The sequence below is a fragment of the Ictidomys tridecemlineatus genome, chromosome 14, assembly GCF_052094955.1.
Source record: "Ictidomys tridecemlineatus isolate mIctTri1 chromosome 14, mIctTri1.hap1, whole genome shotgun sequence".
Lineage (NCBI taxonomy): Eukaryota > Metazoa > Chordata > Mammalia > Rodentia > Sciuridae > Ictidomys > Ictidomys tridecemlineatus.
In genome coordinates this window covers 38,509,486-38,524,027 of record NC_135490.1, presented here as the reverse complement: position 1 = coordinate 38,524,027, position 14,542 = coordinate 38,509,486, and the positions used below count along the sequence as shown (strand labels likewise).

The window sequence follows — 14,542 nt, the reverse complement described above, 5'->3', positions numbered from 1 at the left end:
TAAGGAGGATGAGGCAGGAGGATTGCTTGAGCCCAGGAGTTGGAGGTCAGCCTGGGCAACATAGTAAAACCCTGTCTCAAAAACTTTTTTAAAAATGTGTGTGTGTGTGTGTGTGTGTGTGTGTGTGTGTGTGTTTATGAAGATAATACACATGCATATATGTACTTTGTCAAAAAATGTATTTGCACATTTAAATTTAAAATTTGACCTTGTTTTTCAAGATAAATTTTCTAAATAGAGAGCTGGTAATGTGGCTCAATGGAAGAGTGCTTACCTAACATGCACAAGGCCCTGAATTCAATCTCCAGCACTACAGATAGGGAGGAAGGGAGGGAGGAAGGAGGAGAGAGAGAGGGGAAAGAGAGAAAGAGAGAGAGAGAGAGAAACCCTAAATATCATTTTCGATGAAACAGTTTCTTGCTTTCACTTTGAAATAGCTGTATGTTATGTTGAGAACAAAGAAGTTTAATGTTCACAATTATATACACATTTTGATTAATTTATTGATTGTCCTACATATAGTTCATTTCAAACAACTTATTTTCCTACATGTGTATTAGAGATAAGAACCTAGCATATTGAGCTTTTTAAATTCTCATTTAAAATTTTTATATTTGCACTAGGATGATTTTACCAATAACTAGAAATCTCTCAGGATCCAAGGCAAAGGTATTTGCTCATATGTGCATGGCAAAAATAGTCGTCAAAGTGATTGATTCCTCTAAGACTAATACATTTTTTCATGCTCTCTCTTTAGAGTCATTAAGGGAAAATTCTAGAACTTTTAGATTAGACATTTTATGCTTGCCACCGGCCATCAAAGATTCGGAAATATTGAGGTCCAATCTCACAGTTATTTATTTATATGGTGTAGGTTTTTGTTGTTGTTGTTGCTGCTGCTGTTGTTTTGTTCTGCCATCTGCAAAGAAAAAAGACAAAAATGATAGAATTTGTGAGAGGATTTTTTTTATTTGTTGTAATTTGCAAGGACATGCAACTAAATCAATCAGGGTCACTCTGAATAAATTTGGGCTGACTAAATAAAGACACAGACACACAAAGTACCTTTTTCTTTGGGTTCAGTGACCGCTCCTCTGCCACAGCTCCCATAAGCTGAGCAAGGCAGGCAAGAAAGAGGAGGAGTATGCCCCGAACTCACGTTTATTAATGGGGGGAGCTAATCCATGGAACATTCTTTCTAAAAAAGGACAAAGGATAGGGTTACAACAAACAAGTGGGTGTAACTCAACCCCATCGGGTGACACCCATTCCTGGAGCTGCACCTTTCTTATCCAAGTGGAGGTAAGGTTCAATTACATTGCAACGGGTGCAATAACAGTTCAGTACCTCTTTACTCAGCACTTAAAAGTGTGTACATAGCTCCTTCCAGAATGGCTCCAGATGCTAATTAGTTATACATGACAGCAGAATGCATTTCAATTCATGTACACAAATGGAGCACAACTTTTCATTTCTCTGATTGTGCACGATGTAGAGTCAGTCACACCATACATCTACCTAGGGTAGTGATGTTCATTTCATTCCACCATCTTTCCTACCCCCTTGACCCTCCCCTCCCTCTGCCAATCAAAGTTCCTCCATTCTCCCCCTCCCCCATTATGGATCATCATCATCATCCACTTATCAGAAAGAACATTTAGCCTTTAGTTTTTTTGGGATTGGCTTACTTTGCTTAGCATGATATTCCCCAACTCCCATCAATTTACCTGCAAATGCCACAATTTTATGCTCTTTTAATGCTAGGTAATATTCCATTGTGTATATATACCACAGTTTCTTTATCCATTCATCTGTTGAAGGGCATCTGGGTTGGTTCCACAGTTTAGCTATTGTAAATGGAGCTGCAAAAAACATTGATGTGGCTGCATTACTATAGCATATTGATTTTATGTCCTTTGGGTATAAATCAAGGAGTGGGATAGCTGGGACAAATGGTGGTTCCATTTCAAGTTTTCCAAGGAATATTCATACTGCTTTCCATAGTAATTGCACCAATTTGCAGTGCCACCAGCAATATATGAGTGTACCTTTCCCCACACATCCTTGCCAACACTTATTAGTGCTTATTGTTTATATTCTTTTTTTTTTTTTTTTGGTGGTGCTGGGGATTGAACCAGGACCTTGCTACATGCTATGCAGGCACTCTACCAACTGAGCTAAAACCCCCGTCCCTTATTGCTTGTATTCTTGATAATTGCCATTCTGACTGGAGTGAGATGAAATCTTAGAGTAGTTTTGATTTGCAATTCTCTAATTACTAGAGATATTGAACATTTTTTCATATATTTATTGATCAAATGTATATCTTTTTCTGAGAAGTGCCTGCTCATCTCCTTAGCCCATTTATTTTTTGTTGAAGGGATATTGAAATAACAGAATCAATGACTGAGTAGAGTATTCTCCCATGTATTTGCTTTTCCTCTATCACAAATCTCTGCAGCATGCACCGAATGCCTCTCCTCACTAAAGGGAGATTGGGGTCATATTGTTGTTATTTGCATATCCATAGAAAGCAGCACATACAGACTATACAATAGGAGCTAAGAGATATTTATTTTTCATTACATAATAACATTTCCTATCAGTAATAGCATTTAAGGACTCAAACTTAGTAACCTGATCCAAATTGATAATGAATGTGAACTGCTCACTACAAAGCCTGATACACAGAATAAATGTAATAAAGTTTCATTTTCTTTTCTATCGAAACAAGATTGGGACTGTTTAATTTCATATATAGTGAGCAAGACAGCCATATATACATACAGAAAATAAAAAGAACTAGAATTATCTGTGAGATGAGAAAGCTCTGAGTCCTGATGCACATAATATAATCCTCTGAAAATCACTTTACTAACATTTTCAAATTCGTTCACATTTTGGCGCAGGAATTTTACATTCCAATAAAGAAAGTTGAGAGAAATTTCTGGTTTAATCTGTAATGAAAGATCTTGTAGCAGAAAAAAAAATAGTGTTACCTTAGATTAGGTAGAGAGAAGTGATGGGAGGGGAGGAGAGGGGATGGGAAGATAGGAAGAATAGTAGAATGAAACAGACATTATTATTACTGTGTGTATATGTGTGACTGCATGACCAATGTGATTCTGCAACCTGTATACTTAGAAAAATGAGAAAGTATATCCCATCTGATTCAAATGTATGATATGTCAAGGTCATTGTACTGTCATGTGTGACTAATTAAAACAAACAAACAAACAAAAAATGGCACCAAGAAAAAGTTGAAGACTGGGTTGGGGGAAGCTGAGTGACAGAACAGGTGCTCAGTACACATGAGGCCCTTGTTTGAGCCCCAGCATAACCAATAAATGAATAAGTAAATAACTAAACAAATGAATAAAAAGGAATGAAGTAAGAACCATCAATGAGCTACTAAGGAGTCAGGTTTTGAGGGACCAGGTTGTCAAGCAAAGAAAAAAGCTCATTTAGGTAATTAGTAATTAAGCTGCACAAGACACTGAGGCAAATTTTAATTTGCTATAACACAGCAATTAAAAGCAGAGTGGAGTTTCAGCAGCCCTTAGAGGTGAGGAGAAAGAAATCATCATTTTTTTCTTTCTTTGAAGAACCTTCAAGGAGGAGGAATTCTATGAGATACCTCAGGTTGTCTGGACAACTATAGGACCACATTTAGGATAAATGTTATACATCAGAAGTAAAGTCAGTATTGCAAAGACAACAAATCAGACACAATAAATTCACTATTGCCTAAATTAGCCCATCAGTAACCAACCAAGAATTTCAACTGATATGTTGATGTTACTATTTTCCTGCTACTCTTCATCTCCCAGATTTCTCTCCTACTCTGGCCTGTATCTATTTTTTTTTTTAGTCAATGACACAGATATATGTAGCTTTTGAAATGGACTTACATTTAGACAAAATGCATCTGTAATTTTAGATACAGACAAAGGAGTAGAAGTAGACATAGCAGATCTCTCTAGCCAGCTATTTGAGGAGTAGGATTCAGAAACAGTGGAAGTGAAGAACAGTGACATAACTTGATAGCTCTTCTGCTGTTTTCAAACATCTCTCCTGAAAAGATCCTTTTTTAGACTACTCAATCTAATATAGCACCAACAGGTATAGACAAAGACTTAGACATAAAAGGCACAACTTGTATCCAGAACATGGCATATACCCAGTTTGGCAAAAGGATGTAGTATATTTAGATGTAAAAATCCAAGGCCTAGCATCAGAAAGCCTTGGATAATGTCTGAACTAAACCTCATTTAAACTGGGGTTCTCCCAAAGCATATGAGATGAAGATATGGATGCAAGTAGTTTATTTGAGAGAAATTCCATGAAGCATACATCAGAGAGTAGAAAAAGTAGATGGAATGAAGAAGTAAATTTATAAAGGGGTTCAACTGAGTTGGGTATAACTGCAGACAATGTGGCCTCACCCTCTCACCCTATTAGAACCTACGAGAGAGCCCACATCACAATTTCCCCATGTAGTAAAAGACCTGATTATACTTATTCACCAATGCCAGCCCTTATCGCTGGAGCTTTGCTTCAATGGGTATTGATTCCTCCTGTTTTAACCTAAACAAAGTACCTGTCCTCCAAATCCCAACCCAGTTCTTCTCTAGAATTGTTCCTTTGGTTCTCATCCCCCCCACCTTTTTTGATACTGGGGATTAAACCCAGGGGGGCTTTAACACTGAGCTATATCCTTTGTCCTTTCTTACTTTTTGTTTTGAGACAGGAGCTCTCCAAATTACTGAGGCTGGCCTTGAACTTTGAACTCTTCTTCTGCCTCAGCCTCCAGAGTTGCTGGGATTACTGGTAGGTGCCACCACTCCCAGTTTGTTTACTTTGTCAACATTACTTTCATTATGTCGTCCTCTTTTTCTATGGTCTTGCCCTCTTTCCTTCTATTAGGCAAGTTCAACTCTTCCAAATTGTAGAAAATCAAAACCTCCCTTAATCCTGCCTCTAATTACCTTCCTATTTCTCTTTCTTTTTCAATTAATCTTTGTAAAAAGGACAATCTACACTCACTGACTCCACAGTGCCTCTTCACATGAACTCCTTAACCAAAGGCAATGACTTTTGCTCTATGCACTTTACAATAACTCCTTCCAAGGAGACCTCAAGTCTAATCATGCAGTTTCTTATTAATTTCTCACATTAAGCCTTCTTCATCAAAACTTATTCTTCTAAAAGTTTTCATAAAACTCATCTGCATTTGTTTTCCATTCTGTTAAAAACAAACACCCAAGATTGAGTAATTTTTAATGAAGAGAGGTTTATTTTTCTACTTTTCCTCCCAGTTTGGGAGACTGATAGTCCAAAAAGCATGGCACCAGCTCTGGGGAGGACCCTCTTTGGGCTGTGTCAGAAACAGAGAATGGAAGAAAGAGGCAGAGTGGAAGCCCAAGGCAATGGTGACTGAGGGTAACATGAACTTGGAGTGTAATATATTATGAAGAATCCCTCTCTCCATGTCAACCCAATCCTGTTCAACTCCCCTACCCAAAACACACACACATCCTTCATGAGAAGCTTTTATAGACAAGAATAAGAATCACTGCTGCAGAGGGTAATGATGGTCCCAGACCATGTGAGAATGTTTCAAATAATAACAAGAAGGCGGAATGGAAGGGAGGAAATATATCAAACAAACAAAAAATGACACCCATCTAAAGTACTGGCCACGGTCTTTAATTCCTCTCTGCCATGATTTAGACTAAAGACTGGCCCCAATAACTGAGTTAGCTGTCCCCTACTCTATTCTTGAATATCAGGTGAGGAGATGTCAGGGAAATGGAGATGTTTCTTCTCACTGTATCTGCTAATCAGGATAGTTGAGGACTTTATGCAATTAGTTTGAACATTCAAAGAGGACGTCTGTGGGGAAGCCACTATGAATTATTTGAGGGTCTTCACCTGGTATCAAAGCCAGGCAAATTTAGGTTTTTCCTTGGGAACTATCTGCAGCGGCCCTGTGCACATTAGATTGCCCAAGGCACATGACCTCAACCTCTGCTTTACTAAGAAGACCCCTCTTGTAGCTCCGAAGTTGGGCATAACCAGTTGGGAACTGAACAGCCCATCTCCTACCTTATTTGGCAAAGAATATTCCATGGAAAATCTCTGATATTCCCTGATATGAATAAAGTAAGTTAGGGCTCCATTTTGCTTTTTTTCAGTGTGGAAGCTCGATCCCTAAGATTGTCTAGCCCATCCCACCCCCACTTTCTAAAAATATTTCCTGTGTTCTGTGGTTTTTTCGCCACTCTATTTTTTTTTAGCCTTTATTTTGCAGCCAGCCTATTCCACCAAGAGGAACCCCATTTTCACTGCCCACGAAGGATGTGGGTGAAAGACAACCATTTCTTCGAACTCCATCTGGGAGTCACACAAAGTGTAGCAGTGGATAAACAGTGCTCATTTTAATACTAAGTATTGGGGTCGATAGCCAGCATCTCATTGGGGGGTTCTTTCTTCCTGTCCAGGAAAATCCAAGCCACCCTAAACTTAAAATCTCAAATAATTAGTGAATTTAAAAACACAAATATTCAGAAATGTATTTACAAAGGCGAACCCCCTCTCCGCCCATAGGTCTAGTCCACATTGGTTCTGGAATTAGACAAACAAAGAACCACCTAAGGGTGGTTTGTTTAAGGGGGTACATCAAAGGCAGAGATAAGGTTTCTTGCTTCCTGATGTCTTGCAGTCAGCAGGTTGATTGATATCTTGGCAGGTCACACCCATCTCTGGTGCTATGTGGGCCACGGCAGAGCAGGACAGAAATTCACATTGTCCCTGGGCAATTGACCAGAGAAAATGTCCACTGGTCGGTCATTCCCAGGAACCAAATGTCTCTATCCACTAGGCATTCATGCATGGTGACCCACATGCAACCAGTGGACAGCTCTTGACAAGTAGGTCTGGCTGGAAAGGGCTAAGAGCAAGCTCAAGAAAGCAAAATTTTATGTTAATGAAGAATGGAGTTTCTACAGGTAATACAAGAGAAAGAGGTGAAAACAGGAGGTGTGAATGAGACATGAATGGGGAATAGGGCCTGAAGAAAGAATCCCTAGAGATAACAAGGAACTGAGCAAGACAGAGGAGCCAGTGAGAAGTTCTAGGCTATCGTCAAAGATCTTTAAAGCACAGGAATGCTGAATAGTCAGTTTTCAGATGTTTACTGAAGGTTAATTCCTCTCTCTCTTTCCTTACCTTCCACTGTTAATTTTAAATCTTCAGTGAATATGCATCCTATCAAGATGCCTTGTGTCCATGGTATTTTGAGAAAATAATGAGAAAGAGGCTTTGTTTTGCTTTGGGAATGATATACAATGGAGAAAAAAATATAGCCAAAAAGAGACTAGATGAGAGAAATCACAGAAATTCAGTATGAAACCAGAAATGATAGAAAAAACATAAACTCCAAGGATCCTAGAAGACATCAGCCAGTCAGGTTAGGTTTCTTTCTGTATATATGATGGAGATATGTATACCCTGGCAACTTTGAGGGCTTGCAAACATTCAGGTATCTGACATTTGAAATGTATCAATAAAGTAACTCTCTCCTTCCTTCCTTCCTTCCATCCTTCCTTTCATCCTTCTTTCCTTCCTTCCTCCCTTCCTTCCTTCTTTCTTTCTTTCCTTCCTTCCTTCTTCCTTCCTTCCTTCCTACAGTGACAAGCATGAGATTTTTTATAAGGGATATGAAAAGGGAAAGAAGACACTCTCAAAGGAGGGAGTGAGAGCTAGTAGGTAGTTTCTTGTGCCATAAATTTACATGTTCCCTAAAGGCTCCATTCTACAGGCTTGGAGAAACTTAATCTCACTTACTTCAGTATTATATCCGATAATTCAGTCTCTCTCCAGTCAGGGGATTGCATGTGATTTCTGAGGATGGGGTGAGGTTTGCATAGTGCCACCATGAGCATCTATGCCTGCTACAGGTAAGGAGATCTGTTTTTAATCCACACAGATCACTTCTTCCTTTTCAGAGATGCAAGTGAAAACATCCAATTATTTTAATTTACCCCCAGTGCTTCCTCTTTCCACCCCAGAAAATCATGAGGAGGGGGATCTGCTCTGATTTTCACCTTATCTTTCTTCAACGTTTAAAATTTTATGTTTTGCTTTTGGTACATCTGGATGTGACAATTCTTTGCAGAGGAAACCTATTCTTACATCTAGTCTGGAAAGGAGATAACAAAATATATAAGAAAATATATGGTACAAACTAATACCTATAAATATTGTCCAGTTACATTTATGTTCCACATCAAATAAACACTCTGCAAAGTAATTAAACTATATTTTCTTCCATTGCTAATTTCTACTTTGATCTAACATTAATTATCTAAGAACTAAAAGTATTTAGTGCTCTATGTCACAGGTCAACAATTTTATCTCCTGTGGGCTAAATTGTAACCACTGCCTGCTTTTATATTTTTAAATGGTTTAAAATAATAAAAAAGAAGATTAATATTTGGTGATATATGAAAATCATATAAAATCTAGATTTCAGTGTTTGTAAATAGAGTGGTTGGGGGACATAGACATGCGCATCCTTTACATTTGCCAGTGGCTGCTCTCATTCTACAACCACAGAATTGATTATGGCCCACAATGTGGACAATATTTAACATCAGAACTTTTACAGAAAACATTTGTTAACCCTTGCCTTATTCCACTCTGTTTTACCTATTGTCAGGGTTTTCCTTGTTTCCTTCTCTGGATCAGGGGTAGATCCTTCATAGTCCACCCTATCACCCATTATCCCCAGTTTTTGAGCCTGAAAAATTATTTAGTTATCTGCTGTTAAAGAGAGCACATGCTAATCTTTCTCACCCGGCTAACTGGAGTTCATGCACGCTTTGCCAATTCTTCTCTGACTTTAGAATCTTTATCATGGAAGGAGAAATGCAGCATGGGAAGCCTATTTATGGTAAAAGAGGGGGGGGGGCCCACAGCATATTCAGTTGTAGCTTCCCTAAATAGTGAGTGAATTTAATGTGCATGAGTGTAATGCCAATTGTGTTGGACCCTCATTAGCCCACACTTATTTGTAGGCGTGTATCAAACCAGCAGATCTTATTTTTTTTTTTGAGGGGAAAAAACACTTTTCCGGGTGAAATTTAATGTTTTATAAAGTCACTTTAGATTACTCTCTTATAACCATGGCAACTGTGAGTCATTACTTCATACAATTTTGTTTTCCATAAAGGGTTTTTAAAATTTATTTTTTAGTTGTAGGTGGACACACAATTTTTATTTCATTTTTATGTAGTGCTCAGGATTGAACCCAATGTCTCATGTGTGGTAGGTTAGCACGCTACCACTGAGCCACAACTCCAGACCCTCCATAATGGGTTTTAAAGTAAAAGTTGTGGTTTGATTTTTATTCCTTTCTCATATTTTTCTTATGAATTAGAAAATAAAAGCCCATAATTTAATATTTTTGAAACTCTTTCATCAAATTACCTGATTTCTCTAATTAACAACCTATATCTGGTTATATTTAATAGTTTTATTCTGTAGGGATGAAAGAAGGTTAAGAAAAATATATTTTTATTGTAGACTTTTTATTTACTGCTACTCATAATCCCTCCAACTTGCTATGTCCTACAGAGGATTATACTATCCCAACCCTGACCAGTTTACAATGAATAGGGATTAGAAGGTAAAGACATATAAACCCCCAAGAATACATGCAAAAGAAATATAAGAAGTGTGTCATAATTATAGCTTTGTAGAATTAAAGCCATCAAGACTGGTGAAATACAAATGTGGATGAAGTTACCAGAATTACAAGAATTTCATTTGTTGAGTGAATGCTTTTTGAAAGAAAAGAACATAAATTGTTTCTGAAGAAAGAGACAGTTCAGATTGGTGTAGACACTAAATGCTGTATATTGAAAACAGCAATTAGGTATTTTTCTATTTAGTAATGAAGATCTGAACTAGGCGGTAATGAGAGATGTCATGGTAACCAGATATAGGAAAATGGGGGAAAGCAATAAGAGCCTTGAAACATTACTTACACGTGTGAATTTGATATAATTAGCTGATATGATTATACAATTGATTTCATTATGTATGTTAACTTCAAGTTTTTGAGCAAAAGATTTATATAAAAAATCACAATTAATGTAGTTTTATTAATGTAAAGATCAGATCAGTGTTTCTCAAGTGGGAATGATTTTTCTCTCTTCCCTGCAACTCCAAGGAACACTTGACAACCAATGCCAGGAGACATTTCTTGGCTTTCTTAACTGGGAATGGGGGTTGCTAGAGGAATCTAGTGGATAGAGGCCAGGGACACTGCTAAATATCCTGCAATGCACAGGACAATCCCCAAGAAGAAGAATCATCCTTCCCCAAATGCCAATATTGTCAAGGCCAGATAAAAGAAGAGAAGAAATAATGCTTAAATTTAACCAAAAGATATACAAGCTAGGCTAAAGGTCTTCAACTAGTCCCTTCTTTGGCATGACCAACTATTTTCCCTTCTTTGGCATGACCAACTATTTTTTCATTAAGTTACCCACTCAATTAAGTTAAAATCCTGTTACATTCTTTTAGATATATCTCAAAATATATAAATATGTTCCCATCCATCAACATGGATGAATCTCAGAAAGATATTTTGGACAAAAAGTAGTCATATAAAAATATATCCAGTATGATACCATTTACATAAAGTTTAAAAACAAGAAAAATAAGCAATATTTTGGTGAACATCCATAGTTATATGAGGAAAATGAGAGAATGATAACATTGAATTCAGGTTAGTACTTTTTTATGTCTACAGAGAAATGAGTTTGGAGAAAAGAATGAGAAGTCCCTTAACATATTAAATTCTATGTGTTAGGTGAGCTGGTGGGTTCTTGAGTGTTATTATTATTTTACCTTATAATTTACAAATTTGACATATATTTTGGGGGGTATCAAAAATCACATAAAAAACAATGATATAATTTAAGTTAATATAGTCACTGAAAATTTTTCCTTTAAGTTCTATCACCACCTGCAGGTTGAAAACAGGAATTGCATAAAACTGTTTGTTTCAAAGCCCAAATTAATGAAAATCAAAATAAAAGAACTGGGGGATATGAAGAAGTACAAAGGCATAGTTTCTGCTAAAGCCATGATTACAGTCTGTGAATAAAGAACATTACAAAATATAACAACATAAAAATAAACAACGTAATACAAAATGTTATAAGAACCACCTGATCAGTGTCCTACTAAATATCAACAGAAACAAATGGTATTTTATGCATTACAACAATATTGTTTATGTTAAAAAAATCCAAATTCCTTGTTTAATTTATCCTGTTATTACCTAATGCCAAGCCTTTCTTACTTCATACCTGCTCCCTTTTGTCTCTACCTTTACTTTTCTTTCTGGTCTGGGCTAAACGTTGCTACTAGATTGAAGTCTTAACCATTTCATTACATCATTTCCTTCTTTCCAAAATCTTTAGTGGTTTCACACTGACTGCAAAACAAAACCCAAACTCTCCAGAGCAGTAGTTCAGGTTTTCTATAGCCTGGCTCCAACCTCTTCATCAATCTTGCCTTCTCCTACATCCCCATCCTTCATTCTACACGAATGCTTTTCTTCACTTAGTCTGGTTCCTGTGTTGTCTAGTGCTCATTTTTGATGTGTTATCTGAGTTTGTGGAGTGTCATGTTTCCTTGAACCTCAATCTGTCATTTATACCCTGCATCTTAACACATGTTAAACTGTCTAAATGAGGACAATTGAAATGTGGTTTCAATATATATATATATCTTAAAGGCAACTCTTCTATTTCTGAGAGATATTTTCACATATTTCTGTCCCTAATTTCATCCTATATAGAAATTTTGGAGCTATCATAATTTCTGAGACAATATATCCCTATTTTATTCTGAATTACTAAAGCACTTTCTGCCTATAACATTTATTTGACATAGTCATGCACAACTGATACAAAATTGATTCATTGCCATAGGGTTTGCTTTTTAGATTAAACATTAAACTTTTGGAAGTTACTGTTAATTTTATAGTTTCTCTGATTTTTCTTTACTTTTTCCCCTGTAAATTTCAGTAATGCCCATATTTGAGTTTAAGAACCCTTTCCCTTTGTTTTTGTGATACTGAGAATAGAACCTAGGGCCTTGCACATGGTAGGCAAGCAGTCTATAGCTGAGCTACATTCCCAACCCTTTTTAAAATTTTTATTTGAGGCAAGCCTTGCTATATCGCACCAGCTGGTCTTCAACTTGAGTTCCTCCTGCCTCAATTTCCTGAGTAGCTGGGATTGCAGATGTTTAACACTGTGCCTGCCTAAGGATCTGTTTTTTGTTTGTTTGTAATTTTAATATTTATTTTTTAGTTGTAGTTGGACACAATACATAATAAATATTCTATTTATTTTTTATGTGGTGCTGAGGATAGAACCCAGGGCCTCACATGTGCTAGGCAAGTGCTCTAACACTGAGCCACAACCCCAGCCCAAGGATTTGTTTTTAATTTAAGAAATTTTCAAATTCTTCCCACCACTAACAGTATAGTATTGACATTCCATAAATTTAAAAATCTTAGTGGCAATAGTTTCTACATACACTTAAAAATTATATATATAGGTGGAAACTTAACAGGGGTGGGGTGTTGGAGGGGGTGAGGACTCTGACTCTGATTTTCCTTATCTGCCAAAGTTCCCCTGCCTGCCAAAAGTATCTGACAAACTCCTTCCCTAAGGTGGCCCTGCTAAACCCTATAAAATTCAGACTCTTGAGGTCTGTCTCCATTTCTTTTTCTTTTCATTTGCTTTGGTAACATATATAACAAAATGATGAGGATAGTAATGTTTGGGGGCTTTGCCATGTGTTAATACTTTTTTTTTATCCGCCCTCCCTTTTTTGGTACTGGGGATTCAACCCAGGGGCATTTAACCCACAGAGCCACATTCCCAGCCCTTTTTATATTTTTATTTTGAGAGGGTCTAAGTTACTAGGCCCTCACTAAGTTGCTGAGGCTGGCCTCAAATTTGCAATCCTCCTGCTTTAGCCTCCCAAGCCACTGGGATTGGAGACCTGTGCCACCACACCTAGCTGGCTGCCTTTTCTGTCTTAACAACAATAAGTTCCTCCAAGGAATCAGTTATACCTCAGTTTAAATCTAGTTTATACTACATGGTTCTGTCAGAACTTTATTTTACTTCTTATTTGTAAAATGGGTCCTATGCAAAACCAACCTCTTCAGGGATTTTGTGAGAATTAAGAAAATCATAGTAATGAATTAAGAAAATCACTGCCTGGTATAAAATAAACACTAAGAATAAAAGTGTTTAAATCCTTCGAAATAGGCAATATTATTCCCTTTCCCTCATTTCATAGATGGAGCAATTGAGGCTTAAAAAGGCTAAGTAACTTGCCCAAGATCTCAGAGCGATAAAAGTAGGATACAGCATTCTGGATTCCAATTAACACCTAGACAATTGGTTGCTTTCTGACCTGCGCTCTCACAGCACTTTTCTTACAACACAAATTACCTACATTAAACTCCATCATTTCCCCATCCTTCAATAAAATATTAGTTCAACGCCAGTTTTTTTTTTTAATCTCTGTACTTAGCAATATTAGAAACAACAACAAAATGTTTTTAAAGTAATAGCATCAGTGATCATTCTGGTCCTGATGACTGAACTCGGATGCAGTAGCAAATCGCAGTGGCTTGGAAGAGCTTTTTTTGAATTGTGTTCTGAGATGTAGTTCTACTAATTGGTTTTGAAAAAATTTCTGTAGGTCACTGAGAACGAATTATTGTTGGAAACCGGAAGCCCATTCTTACTTTTATTTTGCATTAAAAAAAAAGTTATCCCATAATATAAACTGTTTAAAGCTAGAATGCCTTTGCACTCAACTAAAATTGACAATTGTTTTTAACTTAAGAAGTTCTCCTCCTTTATCGAATTTGTTTTTAAAGAGATAATCCGTCAATTTGTTAATCTTAATAGAGCTGTTAACAGAAGGGTACAAATAAAAGGAATTCAAAGGCTACAGGTTATGAGAAAGTTTCCAGAGATTAAACTCTGATTAAAGATATCTTTTTCTTCTAAGGAAAAAGCAGGACGTGATTCTAAAATAGTATTTATTATTAACAATATTTATGATTCTCCCACCGACTAGGTATATATAAGGTGTGGCAAACTAATTTCCGAGGATTTATTTCCTCACGTTAACATTAGGGGGTTAGATAAGATCGTCAGGGCTGTTTTGTTTCCTTCCCTTCGCGACCAGTTTCTGGGTAAGAAAGAAAGTGCGACCTCAGTCTTTTCTTCCTCCTTGGGGCACCACCTGGAGCTGACACCCCCACAGAAAACTAGCCCCGCCCCACGCTCTATCTCCAGGGTCCGGAGGGGCCAATCCACTTCCGCACAGGCCTCGTCCTGGAAGCGCACAGACTGCTGGGATTTGTAGTCTCTCTCCCTAAAGCGGAAGGGAATTTATAACCCGGGACCGAGTTTGCATTCTGGGTTAC

General features: G+C 37.2%; 1 long non-coding RNA gene across 1 annotated transcript; it reads right to left on the bottom strand.

The window, feature by feature from the left end:
* Positions 1 to 875: 875 nt before the first annotated feature.
* On the bottom strand, positions 876 to 14,540 carry LOC120883690 (uncharacterized). The gene is made up of 4 exons (XR_013430323.1): positions 14,399 to 14,540; positions 1,728 to 1,862; positions 1,066 to 1,198; positions 876 to 919 (listed from the first exon to the last, which is right to left on the bottom strand). It is a non-coding gene; the product is annotated as an uncharacterized LOC120883690 (long non-coding RNA).
* Between the last annotated feature and the right edge of the window lie 2 nt (positions 14,541 to 14,542).